The sequence below is a fragment of the Rhea americana genome, unplaced genomic scaffold, assembly GCF_003343005.1.
Source record: "Rhea americana isolate MKP2758 unplaced genomic scaffold, rheAme1 scaffold_443, whole genome shotgun sequence".
Lineage (NCBI taxonomy): Eukaryota > Metazoa > Chordata > Aves > Rheiformes > Rheidae > Rhea > Rhea americana.
The window spans coordinates 295,522-315,857 of record NW_028186583.1 but is presented as its reverse complement, the minus strand read 5'-3'; the positions used below and the strand labels follow the sequence as shown (position 1 = coordinate 315,857).

Sequence of the window (20,336 nt, the reverse complement as noted above, 5' to 3'; positions counted from 1 at the left end):
AATCCAAATATCATTCAGGGAGCCTTTAAAAGAATATAGCCTATACTTTTCTATTTGAGTAACATATATAATAATACATTTGCAAGTCTAAATCTAAAGRTATTATTAATATGTTGCAACTGTTTCCACCCTAAAGTGTGGAAGTACAGAGAATGGCACAGAATGGTGTAACTGTTTTCTCAATGAAAATAGCTTCATTTTTGCTTACTCCCCTGTCTCAAAGATTAAAATGTCAGTCCTGCCATGTGAAAGCTTTACAGTGCTTTGCACAGTGGCTCTGCCTAGTAATACTGCTGATAAATCAGACCACAGATGTTTTGGTGCCTCTTTGGCTTTATTTAACTGCAGGCAGATATAATCAACTGATGAATCAGCCCTGGCTGTCACAGATGGCTGTGCGTGTGTATGTGCAACTGTGACTYGGGGAGCTTTGAAGCCATTATTCCAGCACCTGAAATACTGCTTCGTGGAGATATGTCCTAATCATTCTGGATTACTTTAGTTTTAATAGTGTGCTTGTAAAAAGCTATTAGGATGCATAATAAGGGAATAGTTCTTCACAGTTTTCATAGTGTATCTTTAACAACTCAAGCAATTTTTATATGTGAAATAGTTATAGCTGGAGAAAGTAATGAAAGCATCCTGAATCACTGTAGTGGGACTATAGCAAGACTTCTGATGTTGTAGTTAATTTTGAGTAACACAGACTGTCCTAGCTATCCCTAGTAATCTGACATCCAAGGATTCTGTAATTGTATGGCTTCCTCTTAACTGTGCGTGCATTGTATTTTGCAGATAAGCCATTTTGTGCCAGTTTGTGAAGGCTGAAGGATCTGCTGAAGGGAACACCTGCTTTTGAGGTATGAACTACTTAATRGTACAGCACTAAATCTTTGATAGAAACAAAGACTTGATAGAGCTGCATGTAAATACTGAAACGTCATCTGTTCTAGGCAATATAGCTACCAGGTGGAGTTGGGAGACTTCGTAATCTCCCGCAGAAATTCAGTAGCAAAGCTTTGCAGAGCAGGCCAGGCCCAGCTATGACAAGTGGAGTGTTGAATGGGTTCTGGGGGAGCCTCATAGCTTTAAAAGGCATTTGCTGGAGAGTTCTTTGAACTTCTGCAGACCAAACATGTCAGAAACGCATTTAACATTCCTGCTATTTTTGCATCCTTCTTTTTAGGTATTTATTAAAGTTTCTTATACTCCTCTGCTTCTGTTCAAGATAGCAGGGCCTGCCTGTGGTCCGAAGGATGTCTTTTCRGCTGGTTGAAACTCCTTTCTTGCTTCTTCCACTGCAAAAGGCAGACACCTTGTCTAACTTGGTCACTCAAACTTTGTCAGAGTGGGAGGACTACAAAAGATGAAAATGGAGACACTAGGTTAAGAAGGAACAAATCTGATAGGATTTTTAGGAGTATCCAAGTTCCTCATCGTTATATACATTTCAAATCTTGTTTTTCCTCTGTGGAAGGCACCATAAGGTTAAACTCCTTCGTTAGAGTGTATCATCCAGTCTAGAGACAGGATATTTGAGGTGCGAGCACTTGCACAGTGTGTCCTGGTAAAGGAATGGCAACTGCCTGTTGGTGGCTCTCWGGACTGAGGGATGCTGCTATATTCCACATTGCAGTTTGATTGGTGCGAGCAATCTCAAATACTAGCTGTTTCCTCAAGCAGCGCAAGCCYGTTCCCTATGCTATTTCATACTGCATTTTGTTTTCACCTTATGATAGTTAAGAATATAAAAAGGGGGCTCAGAGTTGCCCCAAATTAGTTATTGTTAATGTCAGTCTGCCAGTACAATCCAATGGTATCTGGCTGTAAAGAATACAGAGGAGTCAAAATGGATACAGTTCAATTACAACTTATTTTAACATTGACAACTGTATCTGCTATCACTTATTAAAACTGTCTTCAAATTATAGTAGCCTCATGCATTTCCTATTTTTTTTTTTTTTTTACGTGTATGGAATAAGATCGTTCTTAGCCTTTTTTAGTCTCTTTAAATGGCAAGGGTAGAAATGACAAGTCATTGAGGCCAAGTTATCTCTCTCCAGACCAATGCTCTTGCATATGCATTCAGGATGTGACTGAAACCAGATTCATTAAATGCAGCGACATCACTAGTTGTTTATGCAGTCTGTGGCTGCCTGCCAAACTGTCTTAACTTGTTCTCCTCCTTAAAAGCCATTTGAAAAAAGGCCAAATACAATTGCTTATCTCACTTTGGGTGGGCTGGGTGAAGGTGGTGGGAGAGGAGGTGGCCCTGAATTCTGTGCATGTTTTTCCTAGTGGCCTCGATAGAGCTCAAGAGGTCATGGGAGGTGGAGTATCACCTTCTCCAGTAGGGAGTTACTGGTACAAGCAGCTGAACTATGAAAATGACATAGGAATGTAAGAGCACTACATTGTCCTCCCTGCACATTCCTGTCTTGATTTTTTTTTTCTTACTACTTTAACTTTGGCCAGTGTAGTCTCATGTCTACCAGACTCCTTGGCTGCCTGGAGAAGATCAGTTGACATGTCTTTCTGTTAACTCCCAAGTTGTTCAAGGAGCTGTGTTTGTTATGATTTTCTTCCTTTTATTTTTTTTTGTACAAGAATGAGATAGCTACAAATATATTTGTAAAATCCTAAGAGTCAGCTTACTTGTAGGATACCTCCTAACATTTGTTGTTCTGTGGTTTCAGGACATGGAAACCAAACAGGTGTTTCCCACAGACTATGTTCAGCAGCTAAAAATGCTTCCTGAAGTAACTTATCCGGGAACATTTAATCCACACTCATTGACTGCTTAGATGAATAMAGGCAGTTTCCTCCCCAACATCCTCTGGAGGAGCCTGGGAGTGCGGACAGGAAAGAGGAAGCACTTGTGCGAGTCCGACACGGGCTTTTGGTTGGTTCTTGCTTTATGACATGACTGAGGAGTGTCTTGGGTTCCTTGCACAACAAAACAAAAACCCTGTTAATCTCAAATTGTCGCTCAGATGTAAATCGTTTCTTTCTGCTTATTCTCTACCAGCTCTTCCAACCAAATACAGCAGCATCTTGGTGGTTGTCTTGCTTTCTTGAGCTGTGAATACTGACTGTGACTTCTATGGTCCCTAGAACTTTGGTTATTATGTTGTAACATGTGTTTAGATGGGGAGAAAGGACTTTTTTTTTTCTTGGATTAATTCTTTTTTTCTTTAGCTGCCCTAGCTGGAAGGAAGCATACACAAAAATGCATCTCTAAGACCAACTTTATTGTTGAAAAGAGAGGGGGGTTGTTGCTGACATAAGTGGAGTAGGAGTAAGTAGCAGCTACTTGCTCTAGGACTCGCTGTTCTCCAGCAACAGTGCCCTGCCTGGAGAAAACTGCTGAGATAAGCCAAGCCGACGAGAGCAAACTTCCTCTGCCTCTGTGCCTTGGCAAGCCAGGCGTGATTGCCTATCTTCCGGGGGGGTTTTCCTGTTTGGAAGAGAGGCTGGGGTATTATCCAGCCACCATTTCAAAAGCTGTTGGAAGATGTACGCCATGACTTTCTAGTCTGGGAATATTGAGAAGAGCCTTGAGAAGATTTAGCCCTTGGATGAGAAGAGCTCTGGGAGGAGGCAGTGCTGTTACGGCACTCACTGCATATGGTTTTAGTTCCCTGAAGAGATGTGGGCAGAACCCTTCATTTTAACAAAAAAGGAATTTTTATTCAGTACTGCACTGTGTAGTTATCCCCATGGTCCCTTATTTTTCTCTTTCTGCCTGTGTTAAAGTGCACAGCACTGTGCTGCTGGCTGTTGTGGCCGTAACTTCAATAAGGGAGTGAATCATAATCTGAAGAAATTACAGACCTCACCTGCTAACACTGCAGGGAGACCTGAAACATCTTGTATTGCTCTTGCTTTCAGGAAAGCTCAGCTTTTGTTTTCTAAACGAATACCTTATTTTTCAGCCATAGCTGAATGTATTTGTTATCAAGAGTACGGAAATGTAAATACAATGGTGGTTGAAGTGCCATAGCTACTCCCTTCCTCCTCTCCCGGCTTCCTGCATTGCATGCRTTCTGGAAGGTAGAACCTAGTCTTTTGCATTAAATTAATTCTATAAATAAGCATCCATCTCATCAGATCTCAAATTAAAGGGTATGGACAAAAAGAAACAGTTAATTTCTCACATGGTACGTTTCTTGAGACAGTGAGGTAAAATAAAACCTCTCGTTGCAGCTCCTTCTAGCACTTTCCCATATTCTAGCCTGATGGAAATATTGGCTAACAGCACATTTTGGTATTTTTCTGCACTTTAACCAGATAACCACATAGGCATCCTTATGCCTGAACTAACCTGTATTCAGCTGCTTGAGACATTTGAAAAAGTGTCTTAGAAGACTCATAGAATCAGTAAGGTTGGAAGGGACCTCTGGAGATCATCTAGTCCAACCTCCCTGCTCAGCAGGGTCACTTAGAGCATGSTAGACAGGGTTGCATCCAGGCAGGCCTTGAAGATCTCCAGAGAAGACGACTCCACAACCTCTCTGGGCAACCTGCTCCAGTGCTCCGTCACTCTCACAGGGAAGAAATCCCCCCTCATGGTCAGGCAGAACTTCCTGTGCTTCAATTTCTGCCCATTGCCTCTTGTCCTGTCACACGGGACAACTGAAGAGAGTTTGGCCCCGTCCCCTTGACACCCTCTCTTCAGGTACCTGTACACATTGATCAGATCCCCCCTCAGTCTGCTCTTCTCCAGGCTGAACAGGCCCAGCTCTCACAGCCGTTCCTCACAGGGCAGGTGCTCCAGCCCTCTGATCATCGTTGTAGCCCTGCACTGGACTGTCTCCAGTAGCTCCATGTCTCTCTCGCACTGGGGAGCCCAGAACTGGACACAGCACTCGAGATGAGGCCTCCCCAGGGCTGAGCAGAGGGGCAGGATCACCTCCCTCCACCTGCTGGCAACACTCCGCCTAATGCACCCCAGGAGACCATTGGCCTTCCTGGCCACAAGGGCACATTGCTGGCTCATGGTCAACTTGTCATCCACCAGCACTCCCAGGCCCTGCTCTGCAGAGCTGCTCTCCAGCAGGTCAGACCCCAGCTTGTACTGGTGCCAGGGTTATTCTTCCCTAGGTGCAGGACTCTGCGCTTGACCTTGTTGAACCTCAGGAGGTTCCTCTCCACCCAACTCTCCAGCCTGTCCAGGTCCCTCTGAATGGCAGCACAGCCCTCAGGTGTGTCAGCCACTCCTCCCAGCTTGGTATCATCAGCCAACCTGCTGAGGAGGCACTCTGTCCCCTCATCCAGGTCACTGATGAAGAAGTTGACCAGGATGGGACCCAGTCCTGAGCCCTGGGGGACACTGCTAGCCACAGGCCTCCAACCAGACTCCATGCCACTGATGACGACCCTCTGAGCTCTGCCTTTCAGCTGGGTCTCAATCCACCTCAGTGCCTTCACTGACCTTAATGTGTTTCTCTTGGGCATAAATTCAGAATTATTTTAGAAAGCTGTTTCATAAATGAGATTTACTTGGTCTGGTCCTTAAAACAGCTCAACATAATCGGAAAGCTTGAATTCTTTTGACTGACTGAGGATGAATTTGGCTCAGCTTTTTGAGTGGCTTAAACAGGAAAATTGAGCTCAGCCCATATGATGCCATTGTAGATGTGCTGCCCRTGAGTGCCGTGAGCCTTGTATGGCAGTAACATCTTTCTGGGGGGAATTATTTGTCTTCTACCTCTACCTACATCTCCCTTGCACAACCCCTGCCTCCTAAGGCTGTTAATATGGCTCTACCCGCCTAACGCTGCTCCCCTTCCAGCGCTGAGGGGCTCTGCGAGGCTCTTACGGCATCGGGCCGACCACTCCGCTGACCTTAGCGGCATAAAGCTCCCTGGGAGGCTCTCTGAGGGTAAAAGGCACCGGAGAGCTCCGGGGACGTTTCCCTGCTAGCGAGGGAATCGAGTGGAGCGCGGTGGGGGCTGGCGCGTCCCTCGCAGGGGGGGGGCATAAGGGTCTGGTGTTAGCCTTTTGCTGTTGAGTTTGTCAGTCCGTAGCGCGTTGTCGATGCTGTTCTTACAGGTTAATCCGGTGCGTGCCCTGTGGAAGGGGGCCCGAACGTGCTTGCTGACCTTCTAGTCCAGCAGCGTTTCCGGCTGGGCCTTGGCCTGCTGCTTGGGCAGTTCACGCTGCGCGGAGGAGCGACTTCCCGAGCACCTCGCCGCACTTGCAGCGCCCTGCCTGGGTAGTGTGGGAGGTGCTGGGTCTGCTGTAGGCGTCCGTTCGCGTGGCATGTGCCTCGCGTCCTGGCACCAGCCGTGGCAGAGGCCGACCTAAATGCTAGCCTGCAAGTAGCTCCTTGCTGAGGGAGAGGGTTTCCGCTCCGCTGCCTGCGTTGAGTTGCCCTGCCGACGGGGCGGGAGACCGCAGGACAGAGAGCACAGTGCCCCGAGAAGTACGTGCGTTCCCTCCTCCAGCGCCTTTATGGCGGCTCGCTGGGCCTTTCTCCACGTGTGATCCTGAAGGTAAGTTGTTGTTCTGCCTTTGTTTGTTTTGAGGCTGTTGCGTGGCTGCGTGGGAGCTCCTCTTTCTGGAGTCACGCAGAGGCCTTGCAAACTTCCCCAGCTTCTAGCACAGCCTTTTATGAGCAGTTAAGAGTCCAGGACTTCAGTTCTGCTTGTAGATGTGCCCAAGTGTGTTCAGCCGGCTTCTTCTGTTAAAGACTGTTTGCTTCCACCCTGTTTAAAAGGACTTGCGAGTTTTTGGCATTCTCATTTCTGAGTAGGGAGACTTGTGCCCACATGTAAGTAATCCCTGTGTGTTTCATCTCTGTTACATCCATCGTGGAGTTGCTCTAAAACAAACAAAATTAAACATTTAATTGAAAGCAGTGGTGCAAACAGCTGGGCTCTTCCGCAGCACGCTGCAGCAGCGCAGGAGTGTGAGGATGGACGTGGCTGTCCCCAGAGCTGCTCTCAGCGGGGGAAGAAGGAGCCGGCCGCGCCGCCAGTCCTCCAGCACGCTCCGCTCCCATCCAGCAGCGCCCAGGGACATCGCTTCTCTGCGCGTTTCTGAGCTTTAGCAGCGTCCCTGGAAATAAAGGGAGCAACTCGTTTCCAGCCTGACGACCTAGCGTATGTGAAGCGAGTGGGAAGCAGCTGGTAGCTCTGGGTGCGTGGGCATGGTCACCCCAAGCCACGCCGCCTGCCTGGGTGCCGGCTTGCACTCTGGCCGRTGCTTTAAAATCTTGGCTGGGCACTAAGAGAGCTTCTCCTTTTTAAATATCTGGTTCCATAACAGTTTGTTGTGGTTTTTAAACGGCAAAACCCCTACCCCTGAGGCAGTTCAGATGTGTGTCTGYTCCGTTTCCGGATTCCTTTTGGGGGCCTATCTGTCACTCCTAAAGGCCCGAGGGGAGAGCACRATCTCTAAGGCAGCTGGTGAATCCATAAGCTAACGCTTTTTTTTTTCTATAGCTACTTGCAGCTTCTGCAAAACCTTAGCTAACACTTGTTTCTTCTTGCTGAAGTGTGGCTGCTTTCATGCTTCTGAAGTTTTTGGACCTCTGATAATGAAAGCTTTAAAATAAGGGATGATGTTTGTTTGCAAGTCATCTGCTTGAAAGGGCATCGATAGGTTTGCTGTTCCACTCATCTGACTCTGAAACATCAAGCTGGTGAGCTGTCATCGATGAAAATAGTTTACTGGGCAACTTTCTCATTTGGAAGCTACTGGTTTGGTGTCCTGATCTGCGAGTTCTTACCCTATGTAATGACATTGGGAGGTGCTTACTTTAATTAAAGTGGCTGCTCTAATATAGTCACTAATGTAACCAGAATTACATTGGTAAAGGAGGAAAATCTGTACGTAGATTGAGTTCCTGAAAGCAGTGGCTGTCCATGTCCGCTCGCCAGATGACCCGCTTTTGTTTTTATAGTTTTTTGCTGTAGCTACTCCTATCAGCAGCCTGTTATGTTTTATGCTACTTGCTCAAAACTACCGTGTTTGAGTAGCACTGGGATCTTGGGGCACCTCTCTAAAGGGTCAGTTTGCTTGCAGCAAGTGGCAGAGAGCCTTTCTGATGGGYGGCAGGCGTTGCGTCTTGTAGGAGACACTGCACAGCTGCCCTCTGGAAGCGTGACCTGGGAAGGTCCTTCAGGTGCCGTTTATGATTTGATTTATCCTTTTCGATACGCCTTGTGAAACAGGGCAGCGGAGGTGCTGAGTAAGGCTTGTCTCCTGCCAGCCCGTTCCCACAAACTTGGATTGCTTTGGCTGTTGGGCAGAAGGTTTAACTCGGGGTGTGTGTGTGTGTGGAAAAATCTCAGAATTTAAGTCTTGCATTTATTAAGAAGCTTTTTGCAGTATGAGATATGGTAAGAATGTAATACATTAAATACTATTTAATAGCAGCTCATGCAGTTTTGCTTTTCACTGAGAGGGCTATAAATGCACACACATGGCAAAATGTCAATTTGTTAAGGTACCGAAGGCCTGATTAGCAGTATTACGACTGTAACTAATTGGTACTGGGTTTCTGAAAACCACTTTTTTAGAAATCACAACTTGTGAGCTCTTTAATTTCCTGGCTAGTAGTTTTAGCATCCATGCTGTAGGGTTTTCYTCCTGAGGCAGAAAGGGAGAAATCCTTTTAGCCGTGAAAGCCAGGGCGCTCGCAGAGGCACCGGGCTCGCTGTGCCGGTAGCCAGGGCAAGCGGGGAGCGCCGTCCTTGGACGAGGAGGACGACTGGAGGAGCTGGCGTGAGAGCGATGCGGCGGAGCCGAGCTTTTGGAGAGGAGCGTCTCCCTTTCCGCGCTGTTGCTAGCCCTCCTTCCCGGGGGGCGGCGGCGGGGGAAGAGCTGAGGAGGTATAGAGCGCCCAGCAAAAATGGAAATTACTGACTGATCTAATAGAGCAGAAATGTGCCTGCCTTCTGCTCCTTCCTSCTCCCTGGAGAAATGGCGCTCTGGTAAGAGCCAGAAAGCCATTATTTTCTGGGTTTTGCTTTTAGCGGAGTAGAAGCCGCTTTCCCTTTTGATACGAGTGCTATTAAAGGAAAGCAGCTGACGGGAACAGCTGCTCGCCTTGCCCGCTCCCTTCACGGCCGGCATGTAGCACAGAGCCAGCGCTCTGCTAGGGGCCGGGGTTTTCGTACCCTGCCCCCATTTTTGTCGTCTTTCCCGTGTCCTCGGCCAGCGAATGCAGGCGGCTCTGCCCCCCGCAAAGATTGATGACGCCCTCCTTGTTCGGGGCTGCCTCGCTGCGCATGGCAAATCCCGCTTCTCCAAAACCCTCTGGGAACCGGCTCGTGGGTGGGACTTTGGATAGGCTTTCTCTTCTTTTTCTTTAGTTAGTTAAGGAATAGGTCATTTTGGCTCTGCAGCCTACAAATCTGCGCAGAAGGTGGGCAGGCTCCTTTATTTTCCTTGGATAAGCATTTGGGGTTGTAGGGATGACATACCAGTCTTTTTAGGTCTCTTATTTCAGTGCTCTCAGGCCTGTGCACAGCTTGATACTTGAAAGTCCCTCGCACTTATTATCTATGAACTCATCTTCCATGTGGCTTTCTTGAGAGCCAGCCAAGACCATTAATCCCCACCTTTTAGATTCCCTAATCCCTGCCGGGGTTTACAGGAAAGTTATTCTCGTACTCCCACTGAAGCTGCTCTGGCAGAGTGTCTATCCTGCTGTAACTTAAGGCAAGTTTAGTAATGTGRCTTTTTATCGGCCTGGCCTGGAAGCTGTACAACTCAACGTAGCAATCTGAGCTGGACGGTCTTACTCCATTTTGCTGAGTTGTTATAGTAATGAATTGCCAGGAAGCAAATCGCTTAGGAGGCTGGTATCCTCTTATTTCAGGGTGTGTTTAAATATAATTAACAATAGTAAAACTCTCTTTGAAGGCGGGAATACATGCCACATATGGTGGGGAGTGGGTACTGTGAAGTCAGCGTTGCAAGTGGTCTGTTGTTGGCCTCTTTTACGTCGCGTTGCTCTTGCTCTTCTCAGCCGAACACTCCTCTGAAGCCTCCTTGCTCTGATTTTTGTCCTGCTTTGGCTAGGCTTAAGTAAGGCCCTTTTCCCACAAGCACCTTCTCTCTTTCCACCATCCTTACTTGCTTAGAGATTTTTCTTGAGTTCCAAGTAGACTTAAGACCCTCGGGACTTGGAGGGTAGACTTCATTTTACTTGTCGTCTGTGACTTGGACAGAAGGGAAGACTGAGCAATTGTACCTTAAATTCACTACTGTCACTCTGTTGGCTTTGGTAGCATCAGTCGGCTGTCTTCATGCTAAATCTTCTGTCCATAGGCAGCTTGGTGCCCTTACTGGTAGAAAGGGGAATGTGCCACTTGTCCAGTGGCAGTAGTGAGGGGAAATCTCAAAATTAACTTCAGGCTTTTAGACAAATCCAGAGCAACTTCAGTCTAATTCTAAGGGATTGAGGAGAATTAATCTCTTAGGTGTCTGGAGTCTTCTGTTCCTGCAAGTTCATGGGCGGAACTAGACTCTTCAAAGGTTGATGGAAAAGAGGTTGTCTTGGCTTTGCTCAATTGTTAGGTGTACTGCTAAAGAGCATCGTAGGCTTTATGCAGGGAGTTCCCATGCATCTCGTTCTGGACAGATTGCATGTAGACTACTTTTCTGTATAGAAAAGAAGACAAGGCTTGTAGGAGGGTCAGGGTGAGGATCCTTTCCGAAGAGGAATGGAGCCCAAAAGGGAATGAAACACATGGGAAACTGACTGAGACCCTGGAATCTGAGTTAGCAACCGTGATTTTGCTGCACTGTAAAACTTTATACTGAGATCTCTGGGAGAAGCAAAAGCCTACTTGTACTATACAAATGCTGTGTTCCAGAGAAGTAATGTTTCTGAAGGTCATCCTTGAGTGCCCGGATGTTGTCTTAGGGATCCAGAACAGCAGATAGGTAAGTCTGGCCTCTTCAGATCATCAGCAACGCTGAATGTTTTCAGAAATAGGCCTCTTTCATGACCTCTCATGCCTTCTCTAAAGCTGTATTTTTAGGAGCAGATTTTCAAAAGGAAATACATGAATGCATAAATAAAACCTGATGTCATCTTTGCTTACTATCACAAAATTCGGTGTGATGAGTTAGTGTAGAAGATTTTACATCATCCATAAAGGAAGTGTGTGTTTTCTTTTCTGTTGGTTTGTTTGTTTATTTTTAATTCTTAAGAGAAGTAGTCCAGCAGTTCAAACCAGAGCTGGATAACTGAATAATAAAAGATGCAATTATCCAGAGTGCTCTGAGGATTGTGAATTATAATGGGCTTGTAGCTGCTGCTAATACCTATCTGTGCCCATTCCAGTGCTTATGGAAAGGGGAGTGTTCTTCTCTCACTTGAATGAGAACAGGTCAGCCCCTTCCAAATAATGGAGAGGCACTGTATGTTTCCATTTTTCCCCTCGCATCATAATGCTTTGCTAAGAAATTACTATAAGGAGCAAGTATGAGCTTGGAGATTAAAAAAGAATAAATAAAAATGAAGTATTAAAGAGTTGTGTGAAATCAATGACTCCTCCTTTCCCTCCTGTTCCATGAGGCAGAAGTTTACTTGGTGTGTACCAGCCTGCAGCCACGTCTTGTGGCACAAGATCGGTGCACTGGATAGGGAGCGCTTAAGTAGAAAGAGCCTCTTATCTAAAAGAGTAGCTTCCTAGCTACATAACTGCTGTTGTTCCAGCCCCTTGTGAAACCCTGGGTGGCAGTATACAAAGAAAAGCCAGACACCGTGACAAAATACAGGTGTTTGTGTTTTTTTAATATAATTGCTTTTATTTTGAAGTTGCATGTTCGTATATCTTTCCACATAGGAAAGGAGTAGTGAGGAGACCAGTGTCTATCTTGTACCTGCGTGACACACTTGCCTTTGGAGCTGACCCTCCAGAACAATTCTGTGGTTATCCTGACAGTGTTGTAAGTCATGTTGAAGATGTGATTTCTGGAATTGTGGAATTGTTCAGTTGTTTTTAGGTTTTTTGTTTTTTTCTTTAAATACAACTCTGTCTCGCTTCCAGCCTTGTCAGGAGCACAAAGGCCGCTCTATGAATGACATTCCATATCTACTGCAGAACGGCACTACTGCTTGGTCTCCGCACGGTTTTATCCTTCAGCATCTAGGGCAGAGATCGGCCCATTCCAAATGTGTTTGTGTGGCCAGGGAATGGTGTTGGTTTGCCTTTAAGGCTTGCCGTATAAGGTGGAAGTGCTTTAGGACTTGTCTTGTTTTATTCATGGACTTTTGATTGCTGGTTTTACAAKTATGAACAATGTTCTAGTGGGGTTGATGATCTCCAGAGGTCTCTGCCTAGTCCAGCCTCCTGCTCAAAGCCAGGTCAGGTAGAGCATGCTTCCCAGCACTGTGGATTTTGATCATCTCCAAGGTTGGAGTCTCTACAACCTCTGTGGCAACCTGTAACTCTTGGACTCTTAGTTCAAGGTCACTGTACTGGTGGTATTGGTTATATGGAAGACGATTGCTTTCTTTCTAATTGATATTCTTCTCGGAACACCAGAATAAGGGGTGACCCAGGAGATTCCTGACTGGCAGCTGTTTGCCAGGTGAGGTCTCTTTGGTTGTCTTCATCTTTTGATTTTGATAAAAGATTAGTTGTGTCATGCTCTGTTGATGAGTGTGTCCCTTCTGTCAGAGAATGCCGTGTGTGTGTGTATATGGGTATCTCTGTGTATATTTAGACACATACAAACAAGAACGTCTCCTCGCATTCTTTGATTTCCATATTCCCTCTGCCTTGATCTTTGACTGAGATCCAGCTTCATCTAATTATTTTTTAGTTTGTGTAAGTGCTGAATGTAGAGATCTAGACTTTATTTTTAAACTGTTCTTGCTTAATTGATAGTAATAATAATAATAATAAAAAAGAATGAGCATATAATATGTTATCTGCCCCCTAGAATGCAAAGATTCCTTGATGTCTTGAACTACTGTTTTTTTCACTAACAGCAGCTCTGGATATAATGATCAGTTTTTGTTTAGGGCGTCCGTAATAACTGGGAAGAGTGCGATGATTCCTCTCTAGGCACCTTTGCTCAGGCTGAACAGCCTTTCATCCTTGGAGAAATGAATATTAAGATAAACACAATAGAAATCGAATCTGTAGGAGAGTTCCTACCCTCAGAAGTAATCTCGTGTTTGAAGGCCGTGCGCTGGAGTGGTTAGCTTCTCTGCGTTTGGAAGCAAGTGCTTGGTGGACTGCATTAAGAGCCAGAATGGGAGGTGGCCGATGACACTTGGAAAGTAGCAGAGGCTTCAGCGACTGCTGAGAGCCTCGTTGTCCTGTATCGTCATGCCTTGGGTCATCAGAGCTCTGTCTGCTGCTGAAATCTATTACAAGATTAATTCCTAAACTGAATTACTGCCAAGTTGTATATCAGAGTGACCTAATTCTCTCCTGGACAGAGATCACAATGAAAAGTGTAGTCTTTTGGTGGGTGCAAAGTTTGTATTTTAAACTAACGGTGTGGAGCACTGAGCTCCTCTCAGAAGAGGCTACCGTGGACGCGAGCGTAGAGGGGAAAAGGTTGAGCGAGTTCCTGCAATATAATGATCTTCCTTGGTGGTGTAAAACTTGGTGTCTTTAACTGTCATCCTTGTTCAAAAGTCCTCTGCCTTGGAGAGAGTGGAGCAGCCTCACCTCATTTTTCTATCATAGATTGAAATGATTAGTCCTTTCACAATGCGTTTCAATGCTTAGTAATGGTTACAGTAGTCTTCCTAGTAGCCAGCTTCAATTAAATTTAATTTGAATTTGGGAGCTTTCCATTACTTGTTATTGTGCGGATTATGTAACTTACCTTGAATGCACTTTCTGTAGCATTTTGCAGATCTGGCTGCTGTGGGAGATGCATAAATCGCTATAACGGAGATTGAAAACTGATGTCCAAATCATTGTATGTATTAGGCTGTGCACCATGTTCTTCAGAAATAAAAATCACGCTGTTTTCTTCAAGTTACCACTTGTCTATCTATACCTGAGTAGAGTAAACTTGAATTGTCCTTGTTCCCGTTAGCTCAACTGGACCTGGTCCCTGGGCTTCCCTTTAAGGAAATTGCTTTTTCTTGTTTTAATCAAGCATAGATAGTTTTAACATAAGTGAATGTCAGCATCTAAAAAGAGCTGCTGTAAACTGAAATATAGCTGTAGTAGTCAACGCAAATTCTGGACTGTTAACCTGAAGGTTGATTTTTATAGTTTTTATGTTGGCTATGAACTGGCTGTGAGAACCTCATGTGGAGAGAGAAGGTACCGTGCACTTAAATTTTAGCCTTCCTCAGACTAGTCCAGAGTTCCCGTCCAGTTGTCTTTGCAGGCTCTGGCATTTGATCAAGCATAGGCCTTTAAGACGTTTATGAACATCTGAAAAGCAGGAAGAAAATAAAAGTTCTCTAAACTCTCCAGGGAACTGAGAGAACCCTTTCAGCATCGTTGAAGAGGTACAAATACTGAGAGACTGTCTGATGCGTTACTCTGCTAATTCATATGCTATCTAAATAATTGAGTATGCCCAAAGCATGCATCGTTGGCTCTATTACTGCTTTCTTAAATGTGTTTTAGTTGATGAAAATGGTTCAAGCTTATGGAGCAGAAATGATCATTAAAGCCTTTTAATCAGTATAGTTGTGGAAGCTGGGTGTATTTGCAGTATCTGTTAACAGCAAAGTTGAGGCTTTATTTTGAAGTGAGGAGAAATGCCTGGTATCTCAAGTAGTGGTACCCTGCAGGCTGATGGATACTCTCGGAAATACTGAATTTAAAACCACAAAAGAATGGAACTGTGTAGACTCTTGCAAGGGATTCATGAAACCGAAATAACAGTACTTTTTAAGCCATCAACTTCTATGGAGAGCAGCTTCAAAATTTAAAGTTGAAGGCATGACACATCAAAAAATGAACTCTTCAGATAGAGCTCATTATGTTCAAATGACTTTGCCTGTCTTGATCTATTGGCCTTGCTGTGGCAGTTTCCGTTCTGCTCTGACAGTTGCTCTTTGTTTATCCAAAATATTAACATGCACGTGAAAGCGAATGACTAACAGCATTAACTAAGCACAGTTGGCATGCAGGCTCCGTTCACCACCTACAGTGCTCGCACCCCCCCGCCTACAGATGTCCTGAACATCGTCTGTGGAGTGACTTCGGTTGCTTCTGGTTCGCATGACTCTGTAGTACCGGTCCCTGCTGGGACGAGAACTGCTTCCGAAGTTGTCTTTGAAGCTGCTGCCTGGAAGAGCTCAGGAGCCYGTCTGAAAGACAACTCTGCTCTTTTCTCTTATGTCAGTTATGAAGATCAATATGCAGCTTTCACGTCTTAGTGTGGTACTGTTAAATGGGAAGTTGACTAGCTGGTGTAGAATCGTCAAGCTTCTGCTTGGGCTTCTTGCAGCTCCTTGGTTCATTGTCCCTTCTCCTGTCCTACTCTCCTTTCCTAGGCTTCTTTCCCTTTTTCTTATGCTTTTCTTCCCCCCTTATCCAAAGCAGACACGTGGGTGTTCTGGCTGGGTCTTTCCCCTAGTCTGTGTCTTGCTTGTGTTCATACCTCTTCACGGGCTTATCTGACTATCCTCTCCCAGCTGGAGGGACYGTAGTGCCCAGAGTCTTTGAGCCCATTTCGTTGTCTGCTTTGGATCTGTCTCAGCTCCTTGCTTAACGTGCAAATTCTCAGTTATCCGTGGCTGCATAGGCTACAAACATCTTGAAAAATTCAGGAACTGTTTCAGCATGTCTGCGGTGTCATTCAGGCTTGCTTAATCTGTTTCATTATATAGGCTCCTTGCTGTAGGAAAAGAAACTCAAGTGAAGATAAGTCTGACTTGAAAGATGAAGGAAATCCTGATAAGCAGCAGCAGTGAGATACGGGGCAGCTGCAGAGAGGAAGCGATCGTGGTTGAAGCTCTGAGCTTTGAAATGCTGTTGACCAATTGAATCACAACTTCATTAAACCCATCTAAAGTGAGAAGTTGAAACACTAAGTTTGTTATCTACTAGGCGGCAGCAAACTGATTGTGGACGTGAGCGGAGATTTGCGTAAAGCCTTTGGAGCTATTTTGTGGTTACTGGTACCGGAGTTGGTTGCACTGGGCTTTACGTAAAAGCCCGGAGTGCTTCGGGAGCCCTTGCCGTGTCCCTGGTCCTCCGCGCTCCCTCTGCGCAGTCCCCTCGAGCCAGCCCGAGGGGGAGGAGGGAAGGTGCGTGCGGGGGCTCGGCTGGCAGCTTTCCACCTGCCCTCGGTGGAGGTGTCCGAGCTGGCCTTATTCTTCTCTGTGGAGGCAGTAATAGTGTCTTCTTTTTGCCTTTACCTAGTTGCAGTATTTCTGATTTGTAATGTGTAGTCTGGGGACTTTGTTTCGGGTATTTAAAATCAGCCAAAAAGCTGTCCAYCCCTGGTTACTGAAAGGGAAGCAAGATCATGCAAGTGCTTCGTCTGCTGTTGCAGCAGTCCAGGCTTTAAAACAGCAAACGCCTCAAATCCACCTTCTCTGTACCTGAAGCTGCCTCATAAGCAAGGGAGGCGATTACTTAAGTTGTGTAAGTACCAGTAAGAAGCTGGCTTGCTGTGCTGCGGTGTTGTCTGCAGGAGAACGTGGTTTTCCATGGCATAACTCCCACCGCAGTCCTGGGGTTGCTGACCGCGGAGAGTCCAGACTCGCGTTCCTCGTCGGCGATGGCAGCTAGCTGGCGATGGCTCCTGTAGGCAGACCGTGGACTCGACAGCGCCGCCGACGTGGCGTACTGCAGTGAAARCCCCGCTTCCTGCCGCCCGTTTCGGACTGTGGGACTGGGGAGAAGGGTGCCCGCTGCACTCCCGCTTAAACAGCTGCCCAGTCTGGTGTCACTGTTCGGTTTTGCTGGATCAGTATCTGTAGTCTTAACTAGTGCTGTGTTAATGTCTGATAGCAGGGTCTTGTGCTTCGACTAGCGCTTCTGGAGTGTCTGGACTGGACAGGCATCCCTCTAATACTGAGGTGGTCACTGTACATCGCTGCATTTTTAGGGAAACGTTTGTATTTCTGCATAGAAGGCTGTAATTCAGGATTCCCACAGGGAGGCTGTTGCCTTTCTTTCTTTCTTTCTTTCTTTTTTTTTCTTGCAAGTGAGTTGAGTGTGAATGTGCAAGTTTTATGGAAAGACTTTATGAAAGGTGCCTGGATCTGCATCTTGCTGCTGCTGAGAATACATCTCTGGGGCTTTGAGAACACCCACAAAGATAAAGCCCAGATCTTATAAAATAAATAAATAAATAAATAAATAGGATATTTCTATTGCATTGGGCCGGACTGCGCAGAAAATATTTTATATTAGGTCGTAGGCTTGGTGTGCCTGCCTGCGGAAGGCCAAACGTCAGCAGCTTCATCCAGCRTGTCCTCTGTTTTTGAAAGATAAATGCGGGCCCCGCTTTCATGAAGAACTGGCTTCAGACCGCTGCAAAGCGGGAGGATGASTTAGCATGTCTGCTCTTGCCGTATGCCTCAGTGAGCTCCGCTGAGCGCTCCCGCAAGCCTCGTCTAAGAAAAGTAAGCTGACTTCTGACTAGAGAAATGGGAATCACGATGGTGCTGTCCCCGATTCTCCCAGCTGGAGAKCTGCTCCTGCGTGCAGTTAGGAGCTAATTTTAAAGGAGCAAGGGGAGCTGATGAAATAAAATACCCGGTTCTAATAAATCAGTGTATCAGAATGTCTCCTTTAAAACATAAATACAGGCAAGGAAATGTTACTTTTTMTTTCTCCTCTTGGGTGGTACTGCTTCTGCAAGCAGATCCCTCTTYGCTTTTGCTTGCAGGTTGCTAGAAGTTTGCTTTGGGAGAGAACGGGCAGCGAGCGCCGCTGCGGCCGTCGCCGCGAGCCGCCCCTCGCTCCTGGGCGGAGGGCGAGGGGCCGGGAGCGGCTTGCGTGCCGCGGATGAGGAGCGTGGCGTCGGCTTCAGGCGCCGTGGCGGGCCGCTGCGGGCTGCGCGCCGGCCGCGCTGCGTCCCAGCCGGCGCCGAGGCCGTCCCCGCCACCGCCTGGCGGGACCGACCCGCGGGGACCTGTCGCCCAGGCTCCTCCAGAGAAAAAAGTCATTGCCCTTGCCAAAAATGCGAGGGAAGTCAGTTTGCATCTCGTGCCAAGCATGACTGTGTATAAATAGAATCTGTTCTCTGCTCTGTAGTTTGCAGGTATCACTTTTCATAGCCTGCAGCTTCTCTCTCCTCTTGCTTATTTTCCCTTTTCTCTGTCTCCAGACAGGAAGGTGCCTGGAATCTGGGTCAGACTGATCATAACTCTCAGTGCAAGGACTGGGCATGCCCAGCAGCGTGTGTGCTGCCGCGCAGCGAAGGAAGCTGCAGAATGGAAATACAAAGTTCAGGAAACAAATTCCTCTCTTCCCTAAATGGGAAGCTAGAGGCAGCGGCTTATGCAAGTATGCGTTGCCTGTTTGCGTCGGCTGTCGGCRAGCGGCCTTGCGAGACGGTGTTTGTTGAGAGTTGCTCCACCAGGTGCCTGTAGAGCTTCTGCAGGGAGTTGCCCGCCCCGTTGTTTGGCTGGAGGTAGCTTTGGGATCTCCTGAGGTTGCTGTGGGACTGTGGCTCTCTACAGCAGTTGGCAGAGCAYGTGTGGAAGCTCACCCAGAGCCTCCTGGATGTTGCCAAACATCAAATGAGCTGGTGGAAGACCCGGGAAGGAGCCCTTTTGGAAGGGGAGGAACGAGCTGCGCTGGGTAAACACCGACAGCGAAACACCGGGCATTGCAGGCAGGGCTGTGATTCGGGGAATGGATGGAAATAACCCTTCTGTGTACCTCCGGCGGGCTAACCAGGAGATGGCTTTTGTTTACCAGAATGAATAGGTTGCTCGATGGGTACACAAAGACTGTGACCGTAAAAAAGAACAGGTGAGGCAGATGCTGGGTGTAATGCACTAGCTACTGCTGGGACGTGAAGGTGCCTGGACATACCCTCCTTGGGGCGGTGGAAGGGGGGCTAAATAAGGTTGAGCTTATTTATTGATTTAGCTGCTGCGGAGTAATTTGGAGACTTCCTGGTAGAGATCAGGGAAGGTCTGGTTGCAGGAGCAGCTCTCACCTGTAGGAGAGCGGTCACTGGCGTGGGTGTCGGCATGGGCTACTGCCTCCTGCCCCTGCCCTCTGAGCAAGGCCGTTCCTGGACGTGCCGAGCTTCGGGGCCGCGGGCCCGGCCGGCCGGCTCCTCTGGTGAGAGAAAGCCCGGGGCCGCGCGGGGGGACGGCCGCCACCGCCACCACCACCACCGCCGCCGTCGCTGCGGGAGTTACCGTCAGGACTTCTTCCCTTGTGTCCTTCTAACCTAGTTGCAGTTACGTAACACGCAGTGTTTTAAGGTACATCCTGGTGAAGCTTCTTGCACATTCYCTCTGCGTAGCTAACTTTACCCGAAATGAGGGAAAATGGAATAGAAAGCATCTAAGTTTTCCACCACCTGGATATTCTTCACATTTTGCTTTTTAACCTTGGGCAGAATTTATGCAGTATACTTATTTTTCCTTAGTTAACTCTGTAACTCCTCATTCAAACCGGGAGTCTGGGAATTAGGGTAGTTTGGCTGCCCTAACACCAGAAATGGAAAGCAGGAAAAAAAAACTTTTAGTCCTATTTTAGTGGKTTTTGTTTGTTCCTTGACTCTGTCTGGACTGTGGAAGGCTTCTTGTTGCTAGACTGGTGCTTTGGGTTGGGGTCAGCCAGTTATTTCCTAGAGAATTCATATGAATGGCATGAGAAATCTCCTGTTTGCTACAAAAATGCCAAATGACTTTTATTAGTTACATTTGATATTCTTTTGAGTAGTTTCTGCATTCCTTATTAAGCTAAATATAGACGAGGAAACGTCCTGCTGGTAAGTCTGCATAACCTCTTGTTTTGCAGAAAGTAGATTGCTTTGGCTTCCCAGTTGCATTATAGGTCTGAAAGAGATGCATCATTGATGCTCTTTTATGGCAACTGGTTTGTGGAAAAGGTGGTACTGCATTAATTAGGACCAAAACAAGCAAGATGATGTGAATCATCAGTTTCCTGTGATGGAATATTGCTGTACCGGAGGCTGATTTTGGGGGAGGGTCAGCCCTGGTTTGGCTCGGAGAGCTCCAGCCTGCTTCCTCGACCGCCGTCCGTGCCGCGCGGCGCCAGCGCTCGGCGGAGAGCCGCCCTGTTAGCGGGAGCGTGGCGCGGTAAGGCCTTCCGAACAGATGGCCSAATACCCGAATGGGGCAAGGCGCAAATGATCTCTAGGCTAAACGCTGCTTATAAGCCCCTTCCCGTTAGAGGGCGGGCCGGCGGCGGGCCGTGCAGCCTGGCGCTGGCGCCCACCGC

General features: G+C 47.0%; 1 protein-coding gene across 11 annotated transcripts in view; it reads left to right on the top strand.

Annotated features, from left to right (window-relative positions):
• The first annotated feature begins 793 nt into the window (after positions 1 to 793).
• MAP4 (microtubule associated protein 4) overlaps positions 794 to 20,336 on the top strand; it is a 112,952-nt gene continuing 93,409 nt past the window's right edge. For 9 of the 11 annotated variants that reach the window (XM_085315929.1, XM_085315930.1, XM_085315931.1 and 6 more), the window contains exon 1: positions 794 to 860. The gene's annotated coding sequence lies outside the window, so the exon portion shown is untranslated. The other 2 variants (XM_085315928.1, XM_085315927.1) reach the window with 2 other exon arrangements.